Source organism: Schistocerca americana, chromosome 4 (assembly GCF_021461395.2).
Source record: "Schistocerca americana isolate TAMUIC-IGC-003095 chromosome 4, iqSchAmer2.1, whole genome shotgun sequence".
In the NCBI taxonomy this organism is placed as follows: Eukaryota; Metazoa; Arthropoda; class Insecta; order Orthoptera; family Acrididae; genus Schistocerca; species Schistocerca americana.
This window is the reverse complement of record NC_060122.1, coordinates 756,903,547-756,924,839: the sequence shown is the minus strand read 5'-3', so window position 1 is coordinate 756,924,839 and position 21,293 is coordinate 756,903,547.

The window sequence follows — 21,293 nt, the reverse complement described above, 5'->3', positions numbered from 1 at the left end:
CTAAGTAAGGAACACATTGCAAGCTTTTCACTCTTTTATTTTGAGCTTCTGCACTCCTGTCCCTTCCCAGATCACTCCCACCTTCCTGCTAGCCCTCCCTTGACATACATCTACATGAAGACTCTACAATTCACAATTAAGTGCTTGGCAGGTTTTTTTAACCACTCTCACGTTATTTCTCTACCGTTCCACTTTCAAAAAGCACATAGAAATAATGAACAACTGGATCTTACCGTGCAAGCACTGACGTCTCCTATCACAATGGTCATGTCTCCTTTGCTTGTCGGATAAACAAAATATCGTGACATTCAGTGGAGAAGGCTGGCGATTGAAATTTAGTTAAAATCTCGCAGCAATGTAAAACGTCTACGTTTCAATGATTTCTATCCTAACTCGGTTACTAATCCGTGACACAGTCTCCTCTCTTTTGTTATAGCACAAAACGAGCGACCATTCTTAGAACGTTTTCGATGTCTTCTGTCAGTCATAGCTCATAGGGGTGCCTTACTGCGCAGGAATACGAAGAGGACTCACAAGTGTGGTGCTTTAATTGATTTGTTGCAGCTTCTACAAATTCCACCAATTAAAAGCGTTCTTTGGGTTTTCTTCCCCACAGTGTCTCTCATACGAAGGTTCCAGTTTAAGTTATTTGTGATCAAAACTCTTACATGTAGGTGAATCGACAACTTCAAGTGTGACTGATTTATCGTGCATGCGAAATTTGAGGGAATTGTTTTGGTATTCATGTGGAGAACCTCACGCATTTTATAGTTTAGGGTCAACTGCCACGTTTTCCAACGTGAAGATACACTTTCAACTTCATTTTGCAGTTCTCATTGGCCTTCTGACTAGTTTACTATATGGGCGTAACACCTCCACAAATGTTAGAGAAATGCTCTGAATGTTTGATAAGTAATTTATGTATATTAGAAACAGCAGGAGATCTACGTTACCTGAGGACTCACACTCACCACTTCTATTTCACTAGGTGACGTCCCGTCAGTTACTGCGAACTGTGACCTTTTGGTTGGAATCCACTTGTGAGGAATGGTATCAAAAGCCTATCTGGTGCTCTATAAATACGGAATAAATTTGAGACCCCTGTATTCAATACGTCGTGCAAATAAAATGCTAGCTGTGTCTCAAAAGAGTGAGGCTTTCCAAATCCACGTTCGTTTGATGTCATTAGATAATACATTTCGGGGTATTTTCTAACGCACGAACAAAATATTTGTTCACACATCCTGCTACACGTCGATGTCAATGAACTGGATCTATGACTTAGTAGCATATGATTATGTTCTTTCCTATATACTACGGAGGTTTGAGCAACTTTCCATTCTTGTCCGTCACCATAAATACTGGAACACTTATCTTAGGAAAAGTAATTATACCGCTGCATTGTTGATCGCTGATGTAAGCCCACACAAGAACGACATTGCCTGTATAATCATAATCTTCTTGCTATGACTATGATAGGTTCATGAAAACATAATGGAATTTCAAACTGGCGTGAGAGTAGGATTCACTCTTCTGTGACAGAGCTACAAACAAGTTTACCGTACTCAGAGCGACATCTTGTGAAATTTTGTCCTCGTAAGACATCTCGCTACATTCAGTAACCATTAGAGACACAGGTAAGAAACAGAAAAAACTGCGGAACTGCTACTGAAAACACACAAATCTGTTAATGAAATCGTATCACTAAATACACTGTTGGCTGTGTTTCATTCGGCAGCTGCTCTCACAGCTACATTGTCGTATTTACATTGTAGTCCAGAAAGCTACTTGTGTATGACGAAAGAAAAAATGGTTCAAATGGCTGAAGCGCCTAGAAACGCTCGGTCACACCGGCCGCCTTTTTTTGTACATTCAACCATAAGATATTCATGATTGTTGGGATTAACTCAAGCAGAAGCGCAAGATGTCCGATCTAACGAAAAGAACTGATCAGCCACTGTAGAGTGCTTTATAACATAAAGTTACTGAATTGTTTTAACTGTGTATTTCTTTCTGATCGCTCTTTACCGATCCCCATTCATTAATTGGTCATTTAAATTGTGCATTTTTCCTTAATTGATATGTCTGGTCCCAATTGTATTGAATTTGTTTGTATTTTATCGATCCCCAGACATGGTAATCAACCATCTTACTATTAAAGAACCTTATAATAGTTAGGAATTCCGCTTCACAGACGTGAACACCCAATATCAATATTTTACCATCCTGTACGTATTATAATACATTATGAAGTTTTACTTAGAGTGAAAATAAACCTTTATAACGAAAATCTAAGATTTTCAGTTTTTGCTAATATATAGTTACGCCTGAACCTGTACAATAATTTCTGTTAGTGATAACGTTTCCTTTACAGGGAGCGTACTGGAAGCGACATTGAGATCATCGTGTGATTATATCACTCTCTGCACTGTTGCACTCTTGTGAACTCTGCATGGTGAGCTGGTATCTTCCTATCTTGCAGGCCGTAGGTTCAACACAAATTCCTAAAACACTCACAGAGTGTCCTTGCACAACTGTGGTAGGAATATAGATCAGAACCAGTCTCACACATGTTAGAAGACGTTGTATCGTAATGCAGCTTCCTTTTTTTTAACCTCAGTATGGTTACTGAAGGCAAGTGTAGCATGAAGTTTAACTAGTCGTCACAATTGCCAGTTTTCTTATACACAGTCGTAGTAGTAAATCGGAGAAACATCCATCAACGCCTGTTTGTCTTCCTGAATGTGGCGATTAATTTAGCACAAAACGAACATTCATTAAACGATACAACTTGCTTTTTCGATAGCACTCACTCTATGTAGAGCACAGGTGTTTCAAAATGCCTTCACTGATTTCACCCTTCTATTAAACAGAAACGGAACAGAACGTCACAAATGTTAGATGTTACTCCTTTTAAGATTCTGTTCTGTAATCCATAAACGACACTCATAACATTGTCAGAAATGAGAAATATTGAAGTTATCTTGCATGAGCAATACTAAAAACTTGGATAAAATAAGACCATAGTTAAGTACGTTTATAGCAACAAGCCACACAAAATCGCCAAGGAGTATGCTGAAACATACAGTATTATATCATACACAGTTACATAATGCTAATTCGAGCGCAGAAACGTCCGGTTCAAATGGTTCAAATGGCTCTGAGCACTATGCGACTTAACTTCTGAGTTCCTCAGTCGCCTAGAACTTAGAACTAATTAAACCTAACTAACCTAAGGACATCACACACATCCATGCCTGAGACAGAATTCGAATCTGCGACCGTAGCGGTCGCTCGGTTCCAGACTGTAACGCCAGAAAAGTCCGGCAGAGATCGTAGGCTCTATGCCCGATGCATCGCCACCACTTGGGCGGACGCTTCTCTGTATAAAGTGGCCTCTAGCTGACGGCTCACAAGTTTATCTTAGCATGAGAGACACCTACGAGCCCCTAAGACTGTTTACCACAAGAGACACCCACAAGCCCTTTGGCGAAGATGTTTCCGCAAGATTTTTCTATTATTGGCTGGTTAGAAAATGACTGAAACAGTCTCCGAACTTCAGTAATATTGATTTTCTAAGCAGACAGAGGGAATATGTCTCAGAAAAGAAAGGATAGGTACTGGTTTGATATCATGGCATTGTGTTCACACTACGTGACTGTAAATAAAGTTATTCACAACAGCTCAAGTGGAATTCAGCACTTTTCGTACCGTGTGTTGCGTACCACTTTATGACAAAACCATTATGATAACACATATGAAATTCGGTGGTTGGTTGTAGTGAGACTAGCCTGTAATGTCCTGGGTACGATTCCTGCTGGTTGTACTAGTTTTTAACATCCACAAACATACCCTCTTCACTTCCTGTAATGCAAAATAAGGAACGGAGGACTGTGCTGTGGTTCCAGATCAACAGTAAACATGTCCATTCGCTACTGACAGGAACCGAGTTGGATTAGTTTTGGCTGTCAGGGTTGGAAGTCGCTGCTTGCAGAAACTTTGTCTCTTAGTAACCATTCTTACACTAGTAATGCTATGTTAGTTCACAAACGAGTCTTGGTGTATGGTCATGGGACCTTCGTTTCTTATTTTAATTGACCTTGAGACTTTGAAAATATTGGCGCTGACTTGGATTCGAGTTCTGATTGTAATTTTTCTCTGGATTTGAACCCTTCCAGATGATACTGTGCTATCATTTGATACTGTGCTATCATTTCGTTGCTTCCTAACGATGAGAACCTCCTACAGGTCTTATGAACGGTGTTACCGTAATTGCTAGCGAAAGAGAATTTTATAGGTGACACCGCTTTGTGTGAGTTCAGCAACGACAATATGCACGGGGTTGGAGTCCCAGGCAGCACAGAACTTTTCGTTGTGTTATCTCAAATTGCACATGTGCACATCTCGCTACTGGTGTAAAATCAATAAACGTTTCATGTCTACTCGTTACAAGACAATAGCGAAAGGTTGTTTCAGGTTCCAATAACACACTATTAGTGGGCCTATTTGCTATATGACTTCTTATTGTGCTTCGTTAGCAGTTCATATAGGTACTGGGCCCATTCCCCGTCCATCACCAAAACTTCATGGTGTTTCAAACCTGTGCATTGCAGTTTATTACATACCTTTCGTGGTTACTTCTCAGAGCAATATAAACATCGTGCGCCGGCCGCGGTGGTCTAGCGGTTCTAGGAGCGCAGTCCGGAACCGCGCGGCTGCTACGGTCGCAGGTTCGAATCCTGCCTCGGGCATGGATGTGTGTGATGTCTTTAGGTTAGTTAGGTTTAAGTAGTTCTAAGTTCTAGGGGACTGATGACCACAGTAGTTAAGTCCCATAGTGCTCCGAGCCATTAAACATCGTGCGGTTCCTGGTGCAGCGCTAAACGTATCATTTATTTCCAGCTTCAGACATTCAACTTTGTAATCTGATACTCGTGAATACTTCGATATTTTACGTCTCTTAACGCCTAGTCGAATCTCTATCAGACACGCAGTCTTTGTTTGGTTACAGAGGGTTCAAATACTGATCACGGACAACAGCCCGTCATGTCATTTAATAAGTGTAATAAGACTTCTGAAGCTTCACTTGTTTTAATGAAGTTTCATTTACAAGTATTAGGGACTGTCTAATCTCTAATAACGTGTTTTCTAGAATTTGTTGTATGGCAGTATTGTTCTACATCTAGACTAACAGCAATAAAGCAGTGTTCTCTAGTAGTTCCTTGTGGTACACATTGTGTATAGTCAGACTGTACCCCACGGGTTTTCGGAGTTTAGAGGAGCTGCGACACAGCTACATCATGTTATTTGCATTCAGCAGTGGCCCACTTTTTTACGTCAAGTGTACATGCTACTATTACACAACTTGGTCGCCGTGTCTCTGTACATAACTGCCGGAACGTTTACTACTTGCTCAGTTGAAACTTCCTGGCAGATTTTAAACTGTGTGCCGGACCGAGACTCTACCTCGCGACCTTTGCCTTTCTCGGGCAAGTGCTCTACCATCTGATCTACCCAAGCACAGCTCAGGCCGCGTCCTCACTGCTTTACTTCTGCCATTACCTCGTCTCTTACTTTCCAAATTTTACAGAAGCTCTCCTGCGAACCTTGCAGAACTAGCACTCCTGAAAGAACCATCCCACAGGCTGTGGCTAAGCCATGACTCCGCATATCCTTTCTTTCAGGAGTGCTAGTTCTGCAAGGTTTTCAGGAGAGCTTCTGTAAAGTTTGGAAAATAGGAGACGAGGTACTGGCAGAAGTACAGCTGTGAGGACGGGGCGTGAGTCGTGCTTGGGTAGCTCAGATGGTAGAGCACTTGCCCACGAAAGGCAAAGGTCCCGAGTACGAGTCTCGGTCCGGCACACAGTTTTAATCTGCCAGGAAGTTTCATATCAGTGCGCACTCCGCTGCAGAGTGAAAATCTCATTCTACTTGCTCAGTTCCTTGGTGATATTATTTGTGTACGTGCTATGCAGTAACCTAAGTACAAGACTTTATTGTAAATGTGAATAATTTCAAATGATCATAAGCAGATTTGCTAACCATAGATGGAGTGAAAATTGTATTTCCGAGAATTCTTTGATCTTAGAAAACAATGTTTTATCCACATAAAACTAATGAAGAATATTGTGCCCATTCCACTACAAAATTCGAAATCAAACAAGTAATGTTCAATTAACAATTCCTGACTGACTTTGTTAAGAGAAAATTCTGTTTTATTGTATGCAAGCCACAAGAAGTTCTATAACTTCTGTATCAGGAAGGCTCACCTTTTTTTTTTTTTTTTTTTTTTTTTTTTCTTTTTGTAGGTTTCAGATTTACTTGAATGTTGTTATGAGAATTCTGTGTATTCACCAGCACTGCATTTCTACACTTCACAAAGGGTGAAACTGCGCCAAGACTTTTTGCTAGCGAAGTGCGTATTTTTGGATTTAATTGCTTCTGTCTTAATAAAGAAACATCTTTGCTAGAACGGAGCACTGCATTGAGAGTGAACGGGTTTTATTCATTTGCATTCCAAGGAATAACAGCCGTTCATTGTACAGAGTCTGTAAAGCTAACTTTCCAAAATGCTTCATGCGCTGTATTGCGTCGCTTGAATTTACATGAAATATGAAAAATTAAATGTTCTCTGAGGTTCCCGAAATATGGAAATCGATTGGTGCAATGTTTACTATCAAAAACAGTCTTGATCATAAATTATTTATTCCGGTGACCGGTTTCGACTGATTAGTGATTTACCACCAGAAGGAGGTTCTTGCTCATTGGTCTGAAGATGAGCACAGTTGTGGTCGAAACCGCTCACCGGGATAAATAATTTGTAATCAAGACTGTTTTTGAGAGTAAATATTAGTAATAACATTGATCACTGTTTGCTCCCACAATGTATTCAAAAGATTGGTGCAATTCCTGGACTTCCGACCAGCATCACTCCCATCTGTGCGGCCTGAGTCGCTGGCATCATTTGACTGCGGCTTGACGCTAGCTTGCATTTGGTCAACATACCACCAGAATTTCACGGTGAAACTGTTTGCAGTTCCGTACTTTTGCACACAAGAAGCTTACTGTCCCGCGTACGCTAACTCGATTTCCTGTTGCCGCGTCATTTCGTTCGCACCCTGTGATGCATGCCGGCCGATTTGGCCGAGCGATTCTAGGCACTACAGTGTGGAACCGCGCGACCGCTACTGTCGCAGGTTCGAATCCTGTCTCGGGCATGAGTGTGTGTGATGTCCTTAGGTTAGTTAGGTTTAAGTAGTTCTAGGGGACTGATGCCCTCAGAAGTTAAGTCCCATAGTGCTCAGAGCCATTTGAACCTGTGATGCACCTTTTACCCCTATCGCCGAAGAACTATTTCTGCAGGACTCTCGGAATATGTCCGCTCTTCTGCCAATCATGTTGCGCAAAGGTCTCAGCGTGAGATGACATGTGTAACTTGCGTTGTGAAGTGTCTACGTTCATTGGGTGATAATTAGTGGAGAGTGAGGTTGCTACTGGTAGAGCACGTGAAAAAGGTAGTAGTGCGAGTAGGAAAATATTTACGGTGGTCTTATTCGCGTCGCTGTATACACCTGTGTAGCACCGGAATTTGTATCGCATGAACTCTATGAGACCAAGCCGCTGGCTCCTGTGCAGTTGGTGGTGTTTGCCAGGAGAGCGTTCGTTTGTTTTTCGTTCGTTCGTGACGTGAACTGCGGCCTCTGCTGCTGAGTTCCGCGGTAACGAGCCCAGGGGAAATTAGTGGCCAGCGAGCGATGAATTATACGCGCGACTTGCGACAAGTTGTCGCGGGCTAGCCTCGCCTTCACTCCTGCGTATCCGGGAATTACGCTCGCTACAAGCTCACGCGCCCGTGGTTGCTCTACTGCAGTCACGAAGGGTGCGTAAGGAGGCGATCAAGATATCTCATCATCTTGCTGATATCGCTATTTTTATACACTACGAACGAGAGCCCCAGAGGGGACTGTGTGAACGGAATACCAAGTGCTGAGACTAAAAATGGCGTGGCACTATGATGCATTCTTTCTACGCCACTTTTGATCCTGTAAATCGAAGAAGCAATGACGGAAATACAAGAAAGCTTCAGGACTGGGATTGAACGTGAGGTTGAAAGTGTATCAATGAGATTATCTGGCGACATTTCTATAATCAATGGAACTGAGGAAGAATTGCACAACCTGTTGTATGGCATGAACTGTCTAATGGACGCGGAATATGGAATGAGACTAAACCAAAGCAGGTGGAGTAGCAGGAACGATAATTGCGATGTACTTCACCTATGCATCTACATCTACATCTACATTTACATGGATACTCTTCAAATCACCTTTAAGTGCTTGGCAGAGGGTTCATCGAACCACCTTCACAATAATTCCCTATTTTTCCAATCTCGTACAGCGCGCGGAAAAAACGAACACCTATATCTTTCCGTGCCAGCTCTGATTTCCCTTATTTCGTTATAATGATCGTTTCTCCCTATGTAGGTCGGCGTCAACAAAATATTTTTGCACTCGGAAGAGAAACTTGGTGATTGAAATTTCGTGATAAGATTCCACGGCAACTAAAAACGCCAAATCCCGCATCGTTTCAGTGACACTCTCTCCCCAATTTCGCGATGATACATAACGTGGTGCCCTTCTCTGAACTTTCTCGATGTACTTCGTCAGTCCTATCTGGTAAATGTAAATGTCGTGTGGCTATGGCCTCCCGTTGGGTAGACCATTCGCCTGGTGCAAGTCTTTCGAGTTGACGCCACTGCGGCGACTTGCGTTTCGATGAGGATGAAATGATAATGACAACACAACACCCAGTCCCTGAGCGGAGAAAATCTCCGACCCAGCCGGGAATCGAACCCGGGCCGTTAGGTATGACATTCCGTTGCGCCGACCACTCAGCTACAGGGGGCGGACAGTCCTATCTGGTAAGAATCTCACACCGCGCAGCGGTATTCTGAAAGAGGGCGGACAAGCGTAGTGTAGGAAGTCTCTTTAGTAGATCTGTTACATTTTCTGTTACATTTTCCTGCCAATAAAACGCAGTGAATGACGATGTGTACATCCACATATACAACTATGCTCTCCAGACCACTGTGAAGTGCATGGCGGAAGATTTTTCTATGCTCTTCACTGTGGAAGTGGAACAATTCGCTACCCTGAAATGAAAATAATACATGGTGGCCAAAGCAACAAGGACATAAGAAGCAGAATAGCTCAGCTATTTCTCGGTAAGACGAATCTAACAGCGTCAAACATAGGACCTAAATTGAGAAAATATTTCTTAGAATGGAACACAACATTTTTTAGAACTGATTGAGGGAATTTGAGAAAATTGGAAAAGGAGAGAAGCGAAGTGTTTCGATGTAGTGCAATAGAAGGATAGCAAAAGTTAAGTGGAATGTTTAGAAATGAGCAGGTCCTCTGTAGAATTGGTGAGGATAGCAACATTCGTCGAATACTGATAAGGCAGGACTCGACGAGAGGGCATATGTTAAGATACCAGGAGATGTCTTCGATAGTGCTAGCAGGAGCAAGACAGTAGGACAAGGAAAAGGAATGCCTCACAGAAATAGTTTCGGAAGTTGGCTGTGAGTGCAACTCGAAGTCGAAGAGTCTGGAACAGGAGAGGAAGTCATGGTAGGCCACTTCAGTCAGCCAGAAGACTAATGAACAAAACCTAATTCGTAAAATATTCCGATCTGGAGCTCGTGAGTTCGCTAGCTAACGAAAAACCAACAATTTATGTGGGATGCGCCGTACCGAATTTCAGTTGAAACCCATATTTTATGAGCTTTATATTGTAACGTATGAGCTATGAATGTATGACGTTACAAAGAAGCAGCACATGGAGCTCTCAATAACACCACGTTATTGGTATGGTTTGTTGTAGTAAAATTGTGGGAAATACTTGGTGGGTAAAAAATCTTCATACTAATACTTGCGTGTTTTGGTAGTATGCCATTTCAAAGTATCAGTACATAGACCATCCATCAGAAACCCTTGTCTTGGTACGATTTGTTGTAGGTCAATGTAAGTAAGTAACATACTGGCGATTAAAAGCTTTAGGAGATGGTAACAAACAAGGTTATGGGGACAAGTTCCAAATGTTCAACGTAGCGTAATGAATTGCAATGTAGCGTTACAAAGCGTTATGTGAGATGTGTATCCAGGTTGCGTCTCGCTAAACCAAATTTCTTTTTCACCTGAAAGATTGTGGTACCTTCCTATTAATTTGTAATAGACATTGTTATGACAAGACGTTGTTATGACAAGTGCGTACTCTTTCTGCAGTCTGTTCGATTGGCTTTATCTATAAGAGAGATTGAAACTACCTCTTTAATTATTATTTTTTTATTAAACATTGACCTACAGAATTTTCCCTGACAAAGACAGCTCAAACTTAACCTATTCATTCATTATCCACAATATACAAGCCCAACGCAATCTGACTGCTATACATTGACAGCATGACTTCCAATAATTAACACCAAAGAATGGCCTTGATTTGCAAGCAATCCTAATAATAATACAAGTCAAAAAAATATGAAATTAAAGAAATATGAGACTGCCTCCAACTCTATTAGTTGCCTAAACTCATTTCAATCACGAATCCCGATAGTGCAAACCCCATTTTTTTATAAGTCACTTACCTCACAGAAAATCTTCATAACACGAACTACAGCAACTGCAGCAAGTAGCAACAACAGCCAGCTAAATAAAAAGATTCTGACTACTATAGACTCTAACTACTAGGAGGTATACGCTAGCAAAAAGAAAGATTTTGTTGAAGAGCAAACAATCTATTTATAAAATTTTACCTTATTCATGTGACACCCAGTTCCAAAAATTGTATAGTTGTCAATAATTCCACTGTCCAAACATTACCATACATTTCCTTGCATATTTTCTGATAAACGCATCATTTACTCTCACTTTGTATTGCGTGTCGTACCAACGCAGAGTCTCCATTAAGAAAATCATATCCATAAACTACCCTATCCACTCGCTTACTGCTAGTCCGTCCTACCACAGAATCTCATGCCGAGGCCTTAGAGCGCTGTCAGTGATATTAACACAGTCTGTAGCGCTGCCAGCATACAAACAGGCTACTTACAAGCTTAGAGGACTTGCAGTAAGATATTTTGCACTTTCTTGTTTAAAGTATTACGAGAGTCACTCCAAAAGAAATGCACACTATTTTCTTTAAATCCATCTTTTATTCTACATGCTTGAAAGTTTTACAGTGTGTAGATACATCCTTTAGGAACAATATTTTCATTTCCCCACATAATTTCCATCCCTCTCAACTGCCTTACGCCATCTTGGAACCAGCGCCTGTATACCCGCACGGTAAAATTCTGGACCAACCTGTTGGAGCCACTGTTTGGCAGCGTGCACAAGGGAGTCATCTTCAAACCTTGTTCCACGAAGAGAATCTTTCAGTTTCGCAAAGAGATGATAGTCACGTGGAGCCAGGTGAGGACTGTAAGGCGGGTGTTTCAGTGTTGTCCATCCGAGTTTTTTGATCACTTCCATGGTTTTTTGACTGACATGTGGCAGTGCATTGTCGTGCAACATCAAAACATCCTGCTTTTGCCGATGTGGTCGAACACGAGTCAGTCGAGCTTGAAGTTTCTTCATTGTCGTCACATATGTATCATAATTTATGGTGGTTCCATTTGGCTTGATGTCCACAAGCAAGAGTACTTCGGAATCGAAAACCACCGTAGCCGTAAGTTTTCCAGCAGAAGGTGTGGTTTTGAATTTTTTTTTCTTGGGTGAATTGGCATGATGCCAATCCATTGATTGCCTCTTCAGCTCTGGTGAAAAATGATGGAGCCATGTTTCATCATCTATCACAATTCTTCCGAGAAATTAATCTCTACCATTTTCGTACTGTTCCAAAAGTTCGCTGCTTACCGTTTTTCTTGTTTCTTTGTGAGCCACTGTCAACATCCTGGGAACCCACGTGGCACAAACCTTTTTTAACGCGAATACTTTCAGTATTCTGTAAACACTTCCTTCCCCTATCCCAACGTAGCGTGACAATTCGTTCACTGTGATGCGTCTGTCAGCACTCACCAATTCGGTAACTCTCTGCACATTGGCTGGAGTGTGTGCAGTACGAGGCCTGCCGCTGCGAGGACAATCCTCAATATTGCCGTGCCCGCTTTCATCACGTAACCTACTTGCCCACCAACTAACTGTACTGCGATCGACAGCAGCATCTCTATACACCTTGTTCAACTTCTTGTGGACGTTTCCCACTGTCTCGTTTTCACAGCACAGGTATTATATGACAGCACAGAGCTTCAGACGAACGTCAAGTGTTGGAGCCATCTTTAAGACATGTTGTGACGGCGCCACTCACGGGAACAGATTGAACTAAGTTTGAAAACAAGCGGGAAGGCTGTATCTACACACTGTAAAACTTTCACACATGCAGAATGAAAACTGTATTTTTACAAAAACAGTGTGCACTTCTTTTGGAGTGACCCTCGTATATTTCACATGTTCTAAAGATTCTGCTACTGAAACTTGAAAGTGATCGAATAAGAACGAGCTTAGGGTCTTACTAAAAATTGACAGTGATGAAATAATTTTTATCTTATGTGGAAGGCTACTGTCAATTTGTATTGCGCTATTTATAGCGGAACTTTTGTAAACTGATGTCCTTACTGATTGAACATGGAAGTTACGCTTTTGCCTTATAACATACTCATGAATATTGCAGTTTTTATTTATGTGTATTGCACAGAGAATGGCGTGACTAGTATATGGACAAGGAGGAAGGTGAGCTTTAATAGGACTAACGTCGGAATTTTACGCCCGTCCATTTCGTTAACATACTGTGTGAGTTGCGAGCCAGCTACAGCCGATAATTGCCACTGAATCGAGCTGTGGTCACGTATATCACGTTGAGGCGCGTCTACCGTAATTGCAAGACAAGTTGTTTCTGAGGTTCAACAGCGCGGTGGAGATTAAGACAGTGTTTTGTACGTTGAATCCCACGGCCCGTGTGACGGCGGTTTTAGGTGCACTTCGGAACAAAGCTGACAGTAGGGAACGAGCATTAGCGCACTTAACCGCTGGCGTGCTGCGCTTTTCGTTTTGAGCTTATCGTGGCTGGTGTGATTGATGCGACATTTACGCCACCGACTTGCACGAATGCCACGAGAAAGAGCACGCAAATGTTACTGAACTCGCCGTATGACCTCATGCATGGATTCACAAGCCGGTTTCGTTACTGCGTGGTATTATCAGTAAGGGTAAATGAAGTTGGGTAAATGTGGTCGGCGTTTTGTAATGCATATGTACATTCCCTTCACGTGTTTAAGCCAAGTATTACGCACATTTATGCGATCGGGAATGCTCAGTAGCAGCCAGGCTACATGTACATTTAACAATTAAGCGTCAGCAAGGAGCATTAGTGATGAAATCATAGGAGGCAATGTTGTGCAACCTTAGTAGGGAAAGATCCGACTATTCGGGAGTAGGTTCTTACAATCTGAGACAGTGTTCCGAGACAAACTTCCGTCACAATGTCCGCAAACGTGACTTAAGATCCGCCTAGCAACAGCGATCTGAACGGCCATTGGCTGAAGGTTTGGATATATATATGTAGGAAACGAGAGAAGTGTCCCTATTGGCTGAGGGAGAAAGGTGGCGTGGTCTCTCTCGTCCTTCGGGAAGACAGGGCACGGTCGAGTAATCGGGGCGGCTCTGAAAGAACGGTCGCGAGTGCCATGTTAAACTAGATATAAAGCGAAGTTATTAGTTATTAGAACGCCACTTGTCGTGGGCAGTGTCTATCATTACGTAAAGTCAGAAAATTGTGTTAATGTGTGTAAAGGGTCGAATAACGGCGTAGTCCAGAGACGCCATATTGCAAATACTGATTCTGTGACGTGTGTGAGAAAGCAATTTCTGTATTAAAACAAGTGTAGTGCAAACGTTGTTGACAATTAACAACTGGCATCCCTAAAAAACTCCACTTCAGCAGGATCACCACCCACATGGAACCTGGCGACGGAGCGCTACTACTGTGCGACGAGGGACTTACCGAAGCAGCAACACACCAGGTTAGTGATACCGCGCAGAGAAGTACTTCCTTCTCGCTACAATGCCACTGAGGGTGTTGTAGTTACTGTGCCTTTTTCTGTATCATCGGAATCTACATCTACATCTACATGGATACTCTGCAAATCTTATTTAAGTGCCTGGCAGAAAGTTCATCGAACCACCTTCACAATTCTCTGTCATTCCAATCTCGCGTAGCGCGCGGAAAGAGTGAACACCTATATCTTTCCGTACGAGCTCTGATTTCCCTTATTTCATCTTGGTGATCGTTCCCCCCTATGTAAGTCGGTGTCAACAAAATACTTTCGCATTTGGAGGAGAAAGTTGGAGATTGGAATTTCGTGAGGAAATTCCGTCGCAACGAAAAACGCCTTTCTTTTAATGATGTCCATCCAAAATCCTGTATCATTTCTGTGACACTCTCTCCCATATTTCGCGATAATACAAAACGTGCTGCCTTTCTTTGAACTATTTCGATGTACTCCGTCAGTCCTATCTCGTAAGGATCCCACACGGCGCAGCAGTATTCTAAAAGACGACGGACAGGCGTAGTGTAGGCAGTCTTCTTAGTAGGTCTCTTACATTTTCCAAGTGTCCTGCCAATAAAATGCAGTCATTGGTTAGCCTTCCCCACAACATTTTCTTCGTGTTCCTTCCAATTTAAGTTGTTCGTAAGTGTAATACTTAGGTATTTAGTTGAAATTACGGCTTTTAGCTTACACTGATTTATCGTGTAACCGTTGTTACCCAATGTTGAAAGAGTAGTCAGAGTTCGTACACAAGTGTCAAAAATTAAAGTAACAAACTGCTATTTCCCCGTGTTGTGTTTAATCCACGGTGTAATCACACAAAATTTCAATAGTTGTCCGTACAATCGTGTTCTGGGCGGAAGATGGCATTACGGCCGATGGACAACCACGTCAACGATGACGTCAGGACACCTACAAAACGGAGAAAGTGTTTGTCGAGTAACCCCACATCCACAATCGTTGTGCATAAAGTCACAGACTGTAGCGCGACTTTGAATTTCGCCGCGCTACACTCGTTCCCTCAGAAAAAAAATATCCCGTCGCAGTGGTATGAGCACTCGACGGCAGAGAAACTACTAAAATTGTAACTCTTTTTTTGTTTTCTATCCGTTTTTTGTTTGTCTCTTGTTAGCCGAAGCTTAAGGCAGGCGTGATCTGATGCTGACGTAAAAACTTAATGGCTAATCTTGATCTGATTGTAATTTGTAGACATTGTGGAAGTTGTTAAGAAATTCGGAGGATGGAAGTAGCAAAGTGAATTAAATGGCATACAGTATCAAGAAGATTTTAATTGGTATAAATTAGTGATTCCTGGACTATTGCAAGATTTCGGAGCAGTTTTTTTCACGCAGAAATGAAGGAGATTGTTGAAGACCTGGACGCCGCCCGAAAGAAGATAAGTTAACCTGGTAAAGGATGATCTCTCATCTACGCCACTTCCCCCTGTCAGTTACATTCTGTTATTCTCTGTTTCTTTTCAGTAATTTTTGTAGTGGAAATTGGTTTAACTTTTACTCAAAAACCCCACAAGGACCACCCCAACAATAGCTTTTCCGGATAACGAAGTCCGATCTGCATTTCTTTCTTTCTTTCCCTTTTTTCACGGTCATTAACGATTTTGAAAAAACCATTTTTATTCACGATTTCTTCCACATTTTCAACCTTTTCTTCTCTTCTTATTTTTTTTTTTTTTTTTTTTTTTATTAACCACTACAAGACGGTGCAGTATGGCACAAAGACGACGCTTACCAGACTCTCTAGGGTGGAGGGCCATAAGAATAATGGAAGCAGGATAGTCGCAAACTGATGTGAAACTGTTATTTTGAGACCTTTTGGTGATTATCCGATGGAGATGCATTAAGAAAATCCATATTTTGACGAATACGATTTACGCAGAAGTGTTTGACCAGCCGCTGCAGGACAGAAAATTTAATGGTGAGTCACACAATTATGTTTCATTCAAACATTCAATAGCCAACTGCAGAATCCATTTTTCCCTTTCCACGCAACCTGTAGTTTTCTTCTAGATTTTTCCAAAATTATCTATCTCTATTGTAGTTTGTTGTAATTGTAGTATTGTTGTAGCTGCATATGAAGATCGTGAATTTGACCGCCAAACGGTCATTTGTTACGAAAAATTTTGTCCGCCCTGCTGCATCTTTCTCAACCATTGTTTGCAATAGAGCAATCATTTACATTGACGAGAAAATATTTCAATCTAAATTTGAGTCAAATTTTTATTAATCAGACTTATATTATTCCCTTTTTGACTTACGATTAGACATTCTATTACAATGGGACGCGGTAAGGTAGAGATAGTTTCGGCAGATGAGTTAAGTGAAGTAGATTCATCGTTCAATCAACACGAAAGTCCGCGTTTCCCTACATGGACCAGTTCACAGATCAATGCAATGATTTTGCCTCAAACTCGCAACATTTGTGATAATACACAGATGGCGACTTTAAATGACGAAATGTGGAATGGACGTGAGACTAGACCGTCAGCGCCATTGTTAACATCAATGTCAGAGCCGAATATGAGACAAATTCAGCAATATGACACAAATCGGACGCAGGAAACTGACAAACTGGACCGACTATTAGAGTTATTTGCAGACATGAAACGAGACGTTAGTCAGAAAATTGACGCAAAACTGGATGCACTTGGTCAGGACTTTAAACAAAGGCTAGATAAAAGCGACGAAAAATTTGACGTATTAAACCGTACTATGACCGAAAATTTTGAACGAACGACAAAACAGATGACAGAATTAAATAACACCACTCAACAGCTCAGCCAGCGATTTGAGACATTGACCGATCGAGTAACTAAACAGGAAGAAACTTTGGTTACATTCACACATGAAACAAATAACAATATTACCCGATGTGAGAATCAGTTAACTCAAATAGTTAATGTGCAGCAGGAAGTGAACACCCGTGTGGAAGAGTTAGCTCAGGCCCACACTTCAGCTAGCTCCACCCAAGAAAAGCTGACTAAAGAAGTGGGAAATATTACCCAACAGCTCACAATGGTAGTTCTTGAACAAACCCACCTCAAAGAAAAGATAGAAAAATTAGAAGATCGTGCGGACCTCGCGTCACTAAACAACGACACCAACATGGCCGAAAGAATTGTACATGAATGTAAACTGTGTGACGACTATCTGGACAAAAAACTTGAAACAATTACACAAGACATACTTTCAAAAACAAAGACACATGTTAAAGACGAGACAAAACACATAGAAGACGAAGTGACAAAATTACGAGACAATGTTGTGCCGTGTTTGGCGATACGTGCAAACGCATCGTCAGGAAACGACAAAACAGCTAAAACCATGGCTAATGACACAGACAGAACACCACCTATTGTGGAATCACCTATTTCAAATCAAAATTACAATGTGCCGCTTTCTTTTCCACCAAACGAGCAATATTACGGTACCACACCTAGAGTAGCAAGTGACCTAAATCACATCAATACAGTTATGCCAAACGGCATGGCCGATGACACGTTTGTAAGACATGGGTATTTCCAGACATTTTCCAGTGAGGACAAGCACAAAGTCCACCCTATTGTGTTTATTAGATCATTTGACGGTGTTTTTCCTTATAGTTGGTCAGAAGTCAATAAAATCAGATACGTCACCAATCTCATGAGAGGACGAGCAGCTAAGTGGGGTGCCGCTATGAAACGGCGGTGCCTTACGTTTGAACAGTTCGAACAAGCCTTCTTGGACGAATTCTGGTCCGAGAATGAGCAACAGAGTCTAAGGAGAGATGTGTGCAACCCCGAGACCTATGACCCTAAAAAAGAGACATGAAGACAATACTTTGAGAGGTACCTGGACAAGACACTGTACTGGTCCAAACCAGCCAACTTGCCAGCTATAATTGACACTTTAAAGAGCCACTTGCCCTTTCCATATCGAGACAGATTAATAGGAGTACCGGAGAATGACGTTAAGACCTTCTTAAACTTCTTAGATCAAATGGACGTAGTTTACAGAGGCGATTCACGCCATTCAAATTTTACGCATATTAGTAAACAAAATCAGTACCCACCGCAAAGGAATCGTAGTGACTGTGGTTGGTGGAACCATCCCTCCACGCCGCGACACAGTACGATGCCTGCGCGCGAAACATATTCAAATGAAAACGTGTATGACGGTAGGAACAACCGCAGAAATTCGTGGAATAATAATAACAACATTAATTATCACCCATATCAAAATGGTAACTACATGCAAAATGAAAATCACAGACAGTACAACAACAACCGCAATAGGAGACGTGAGAATAACCGGTACAACCCGGGCTACATTGACAGGAACATGACATATAACAGACATAATTACCACCAAAACAATAACAACTCCAACAATCATCGACAGAATATGTGGAACACACAAAATTCACGCATGACAAATCATAACCCTCCACGGAATCCGCCCCCGTTCCCCAGTACAGTTATGCACTCCCCGCCACGAAGTAGCAATAACAATTGCGGCGCGCCATCAGCTGACGCGTGGGCGCCAACCGGCCGGAATGTAAACATAGTGGAGCTGGTCAATGAACCCGGCCAAACACAGCAGACGACGGAAAACAGTCGACGACCGAGCTAAGCGCTCGTGCTTCGGTCGTGAGGTGTTGTAAGAGCGCAACGGCTGAGACGGTTTGTTTCCTCAGGTACGACGACAAAATGACAGCTATTATATTCAGGTCCTTTCAGAATAGCAAGCATACCTCACCCAGGTTGTTACTCCCTAGAATACCCGTTATCTCACAAGCCGAGGGGGCTGCATCCCCACAGACATTTGAAACCCTTTGTGCACTAAAACAACATAATATAATGATAACTAAGTTGAACATGAGCAAGTTGCTGTGAAAACGAGATCATAATTATTTGTATTGAATACACGAACATTAAGTTATACAGCCTAAGAACACAAATATTCATTTATGGAAATTATATACTGCAGTTACACTTGTACACATAGTTATGAAGAGAATGTAAACCCAGGTGAGTACACTTTCTGAATGAGAAAAGATATTCATATAGGAATGAGGTCTACGCAGGTTACATTTGTTGTTAATTGTAAATTATAAGGTGAACCAACAATTAGTTATTTCAAGGCACTCTAATGACAGGAGATAATAGCTATTCAGATCAGTAATGACGTAGGTATGTAGCAGAATGAATGAGGACGTAAGAATGAATGATCAGTATGAATGAGTTAATATTTAAGTTAATATAAGAAGGTAAGTTACTGTGAAGTAGTTGATGGAGACAGATTATTTGAGGAAAATATTATTGGAGTTTTATGAGAATGGAAGTGCCAAATGGCCCCATGTACGTGATATATTAATGTTTGATGAGGAATATGTTTAATGTATAAGGATATATATCTTATGATGAATATGTGAGTAAGGAATGAGTGAGAATGTTTTGGTAATATTGTGCTACCTAGAGAAGTGAGTAAATAGTGTACATCTTTTGATTACATAAGGATTTCAGTTTGAAAGAAAACATCTGTGATGAGTTAGAACACGTGAGTACAAGACGTTAAATGTGAATCTATTTACAGTGCCCTTGAAAATGAACGAATGTAAGAAAAGCAGAGTGAACATAATGGTGATTACAGCTGTTGAAAGAAGCGTAATAAGAATGTAACTTGGAAACACATTAGCTTTAATTTATTTCAGAAGTGTAACTTAGTAACCTTTCGTTAAGTTTTGTTAAGCCGTTGTGTGAAAGAAAACATTTATAGTTCGTGTTCAGACAGGAGAATGATATTTTAAGAAACTTAAGTTGTAATATAATTTTTACACAGCCCTCATGTGAATACATTGGATTTAAAAAAAAAATTACGAAAGTGAAATTTAGTGCCATATTAGCCTTTATTATACTTACACATGACAGAAAAACCCTGAGGAAGCAAAAGATAGGAGAGTTATTAAGGCTGTTTTGCGACTCGTACAACACCTCCACTTAAGCGAGCAGATGACAAAATTGCATCTACGTTAAAGACAACATTTGACTTTCAGGTAATGCAAGGTAAGTGCAAAGGAGCAGTGACCACCCGTGCAACCAACGTCGAGCAACGGACGCTGAGAAAGAGACATTTTACTGTCAATTATAATTTTATGTTCTTTATTTATGTTTTATAGAAAGAAATGATATATATACCTCATACATGATGTTTAACCTTCACTAAAGTGGAAGAAAGTTCATGGTTGAACTCTTGAGAGGAAATTTGATATGTTATCATATAATGCACATTATGAGAGAGACAATCTCTGAGATACATTTTCCATTTGTATAGACGGTATCCACAAGAAGTGGAGATATTGAGGATGTACTGAGCAGATATGCGATTCACTCATGCAAGGATTTGTTGAGGTATAATACACTAAGTCATATGAACAATCACAACACAAACAGAGAATCTGTCATGATGTAACACTACGCAGACTTGACGTAAGGACACTTACATTTACCTATGATTTGGTAAATGGTAATCACCTCCTTTCACACACCCCTTGAAGGTGATGCAAATGTTATAATGTATTATGTTGTCTTTGTCTGTAGTAGCTGTAGGATTTGGTAGTTTTTAGGTAGTGAATAGTTTCTTCCAGTCTATCTTTCTTTCTTTCTCCATTATCCTACCACCTCCTGCAGCTGGGTATTGTTTGTTTGTGGAATGTAAGAGTATGTTGTGTGACAGTAAACTTTCAGGTATGAATAAAAAGACATGAATATTGATGGCATTACAAGCCTGGTCAACCACTAGCCAAGATATGGAATCAAAAGAAAGAAAGAAATAATAAATGAAGGAAAGCCCGTGCTTTAAGTATTAAGTCTGATGTCCCTTGGCACGCCCAAACCTGAATAAAAAAAAATTAATACCCCAATAAAAGAAAGCCAATGGGACTTAGTATAATTTTTTTAGTGTAAATATTTCACATGCATATTCTTGTAAATTTATATATATTTGTGTATGTGTTAAAACTTTGCATATTGTCAACATATTTTGAAATGCGACCACGAAATGTAAGCTTTCATAATTAACGATGTAAACATGTTGGGACACAGTGAACATTGTTAAAATGTAAATATGGCAAAAAGTGTTGCAAACTGTGAACATTATAAACGACGAATTTTGTGTTATTTGTGAAACTTATG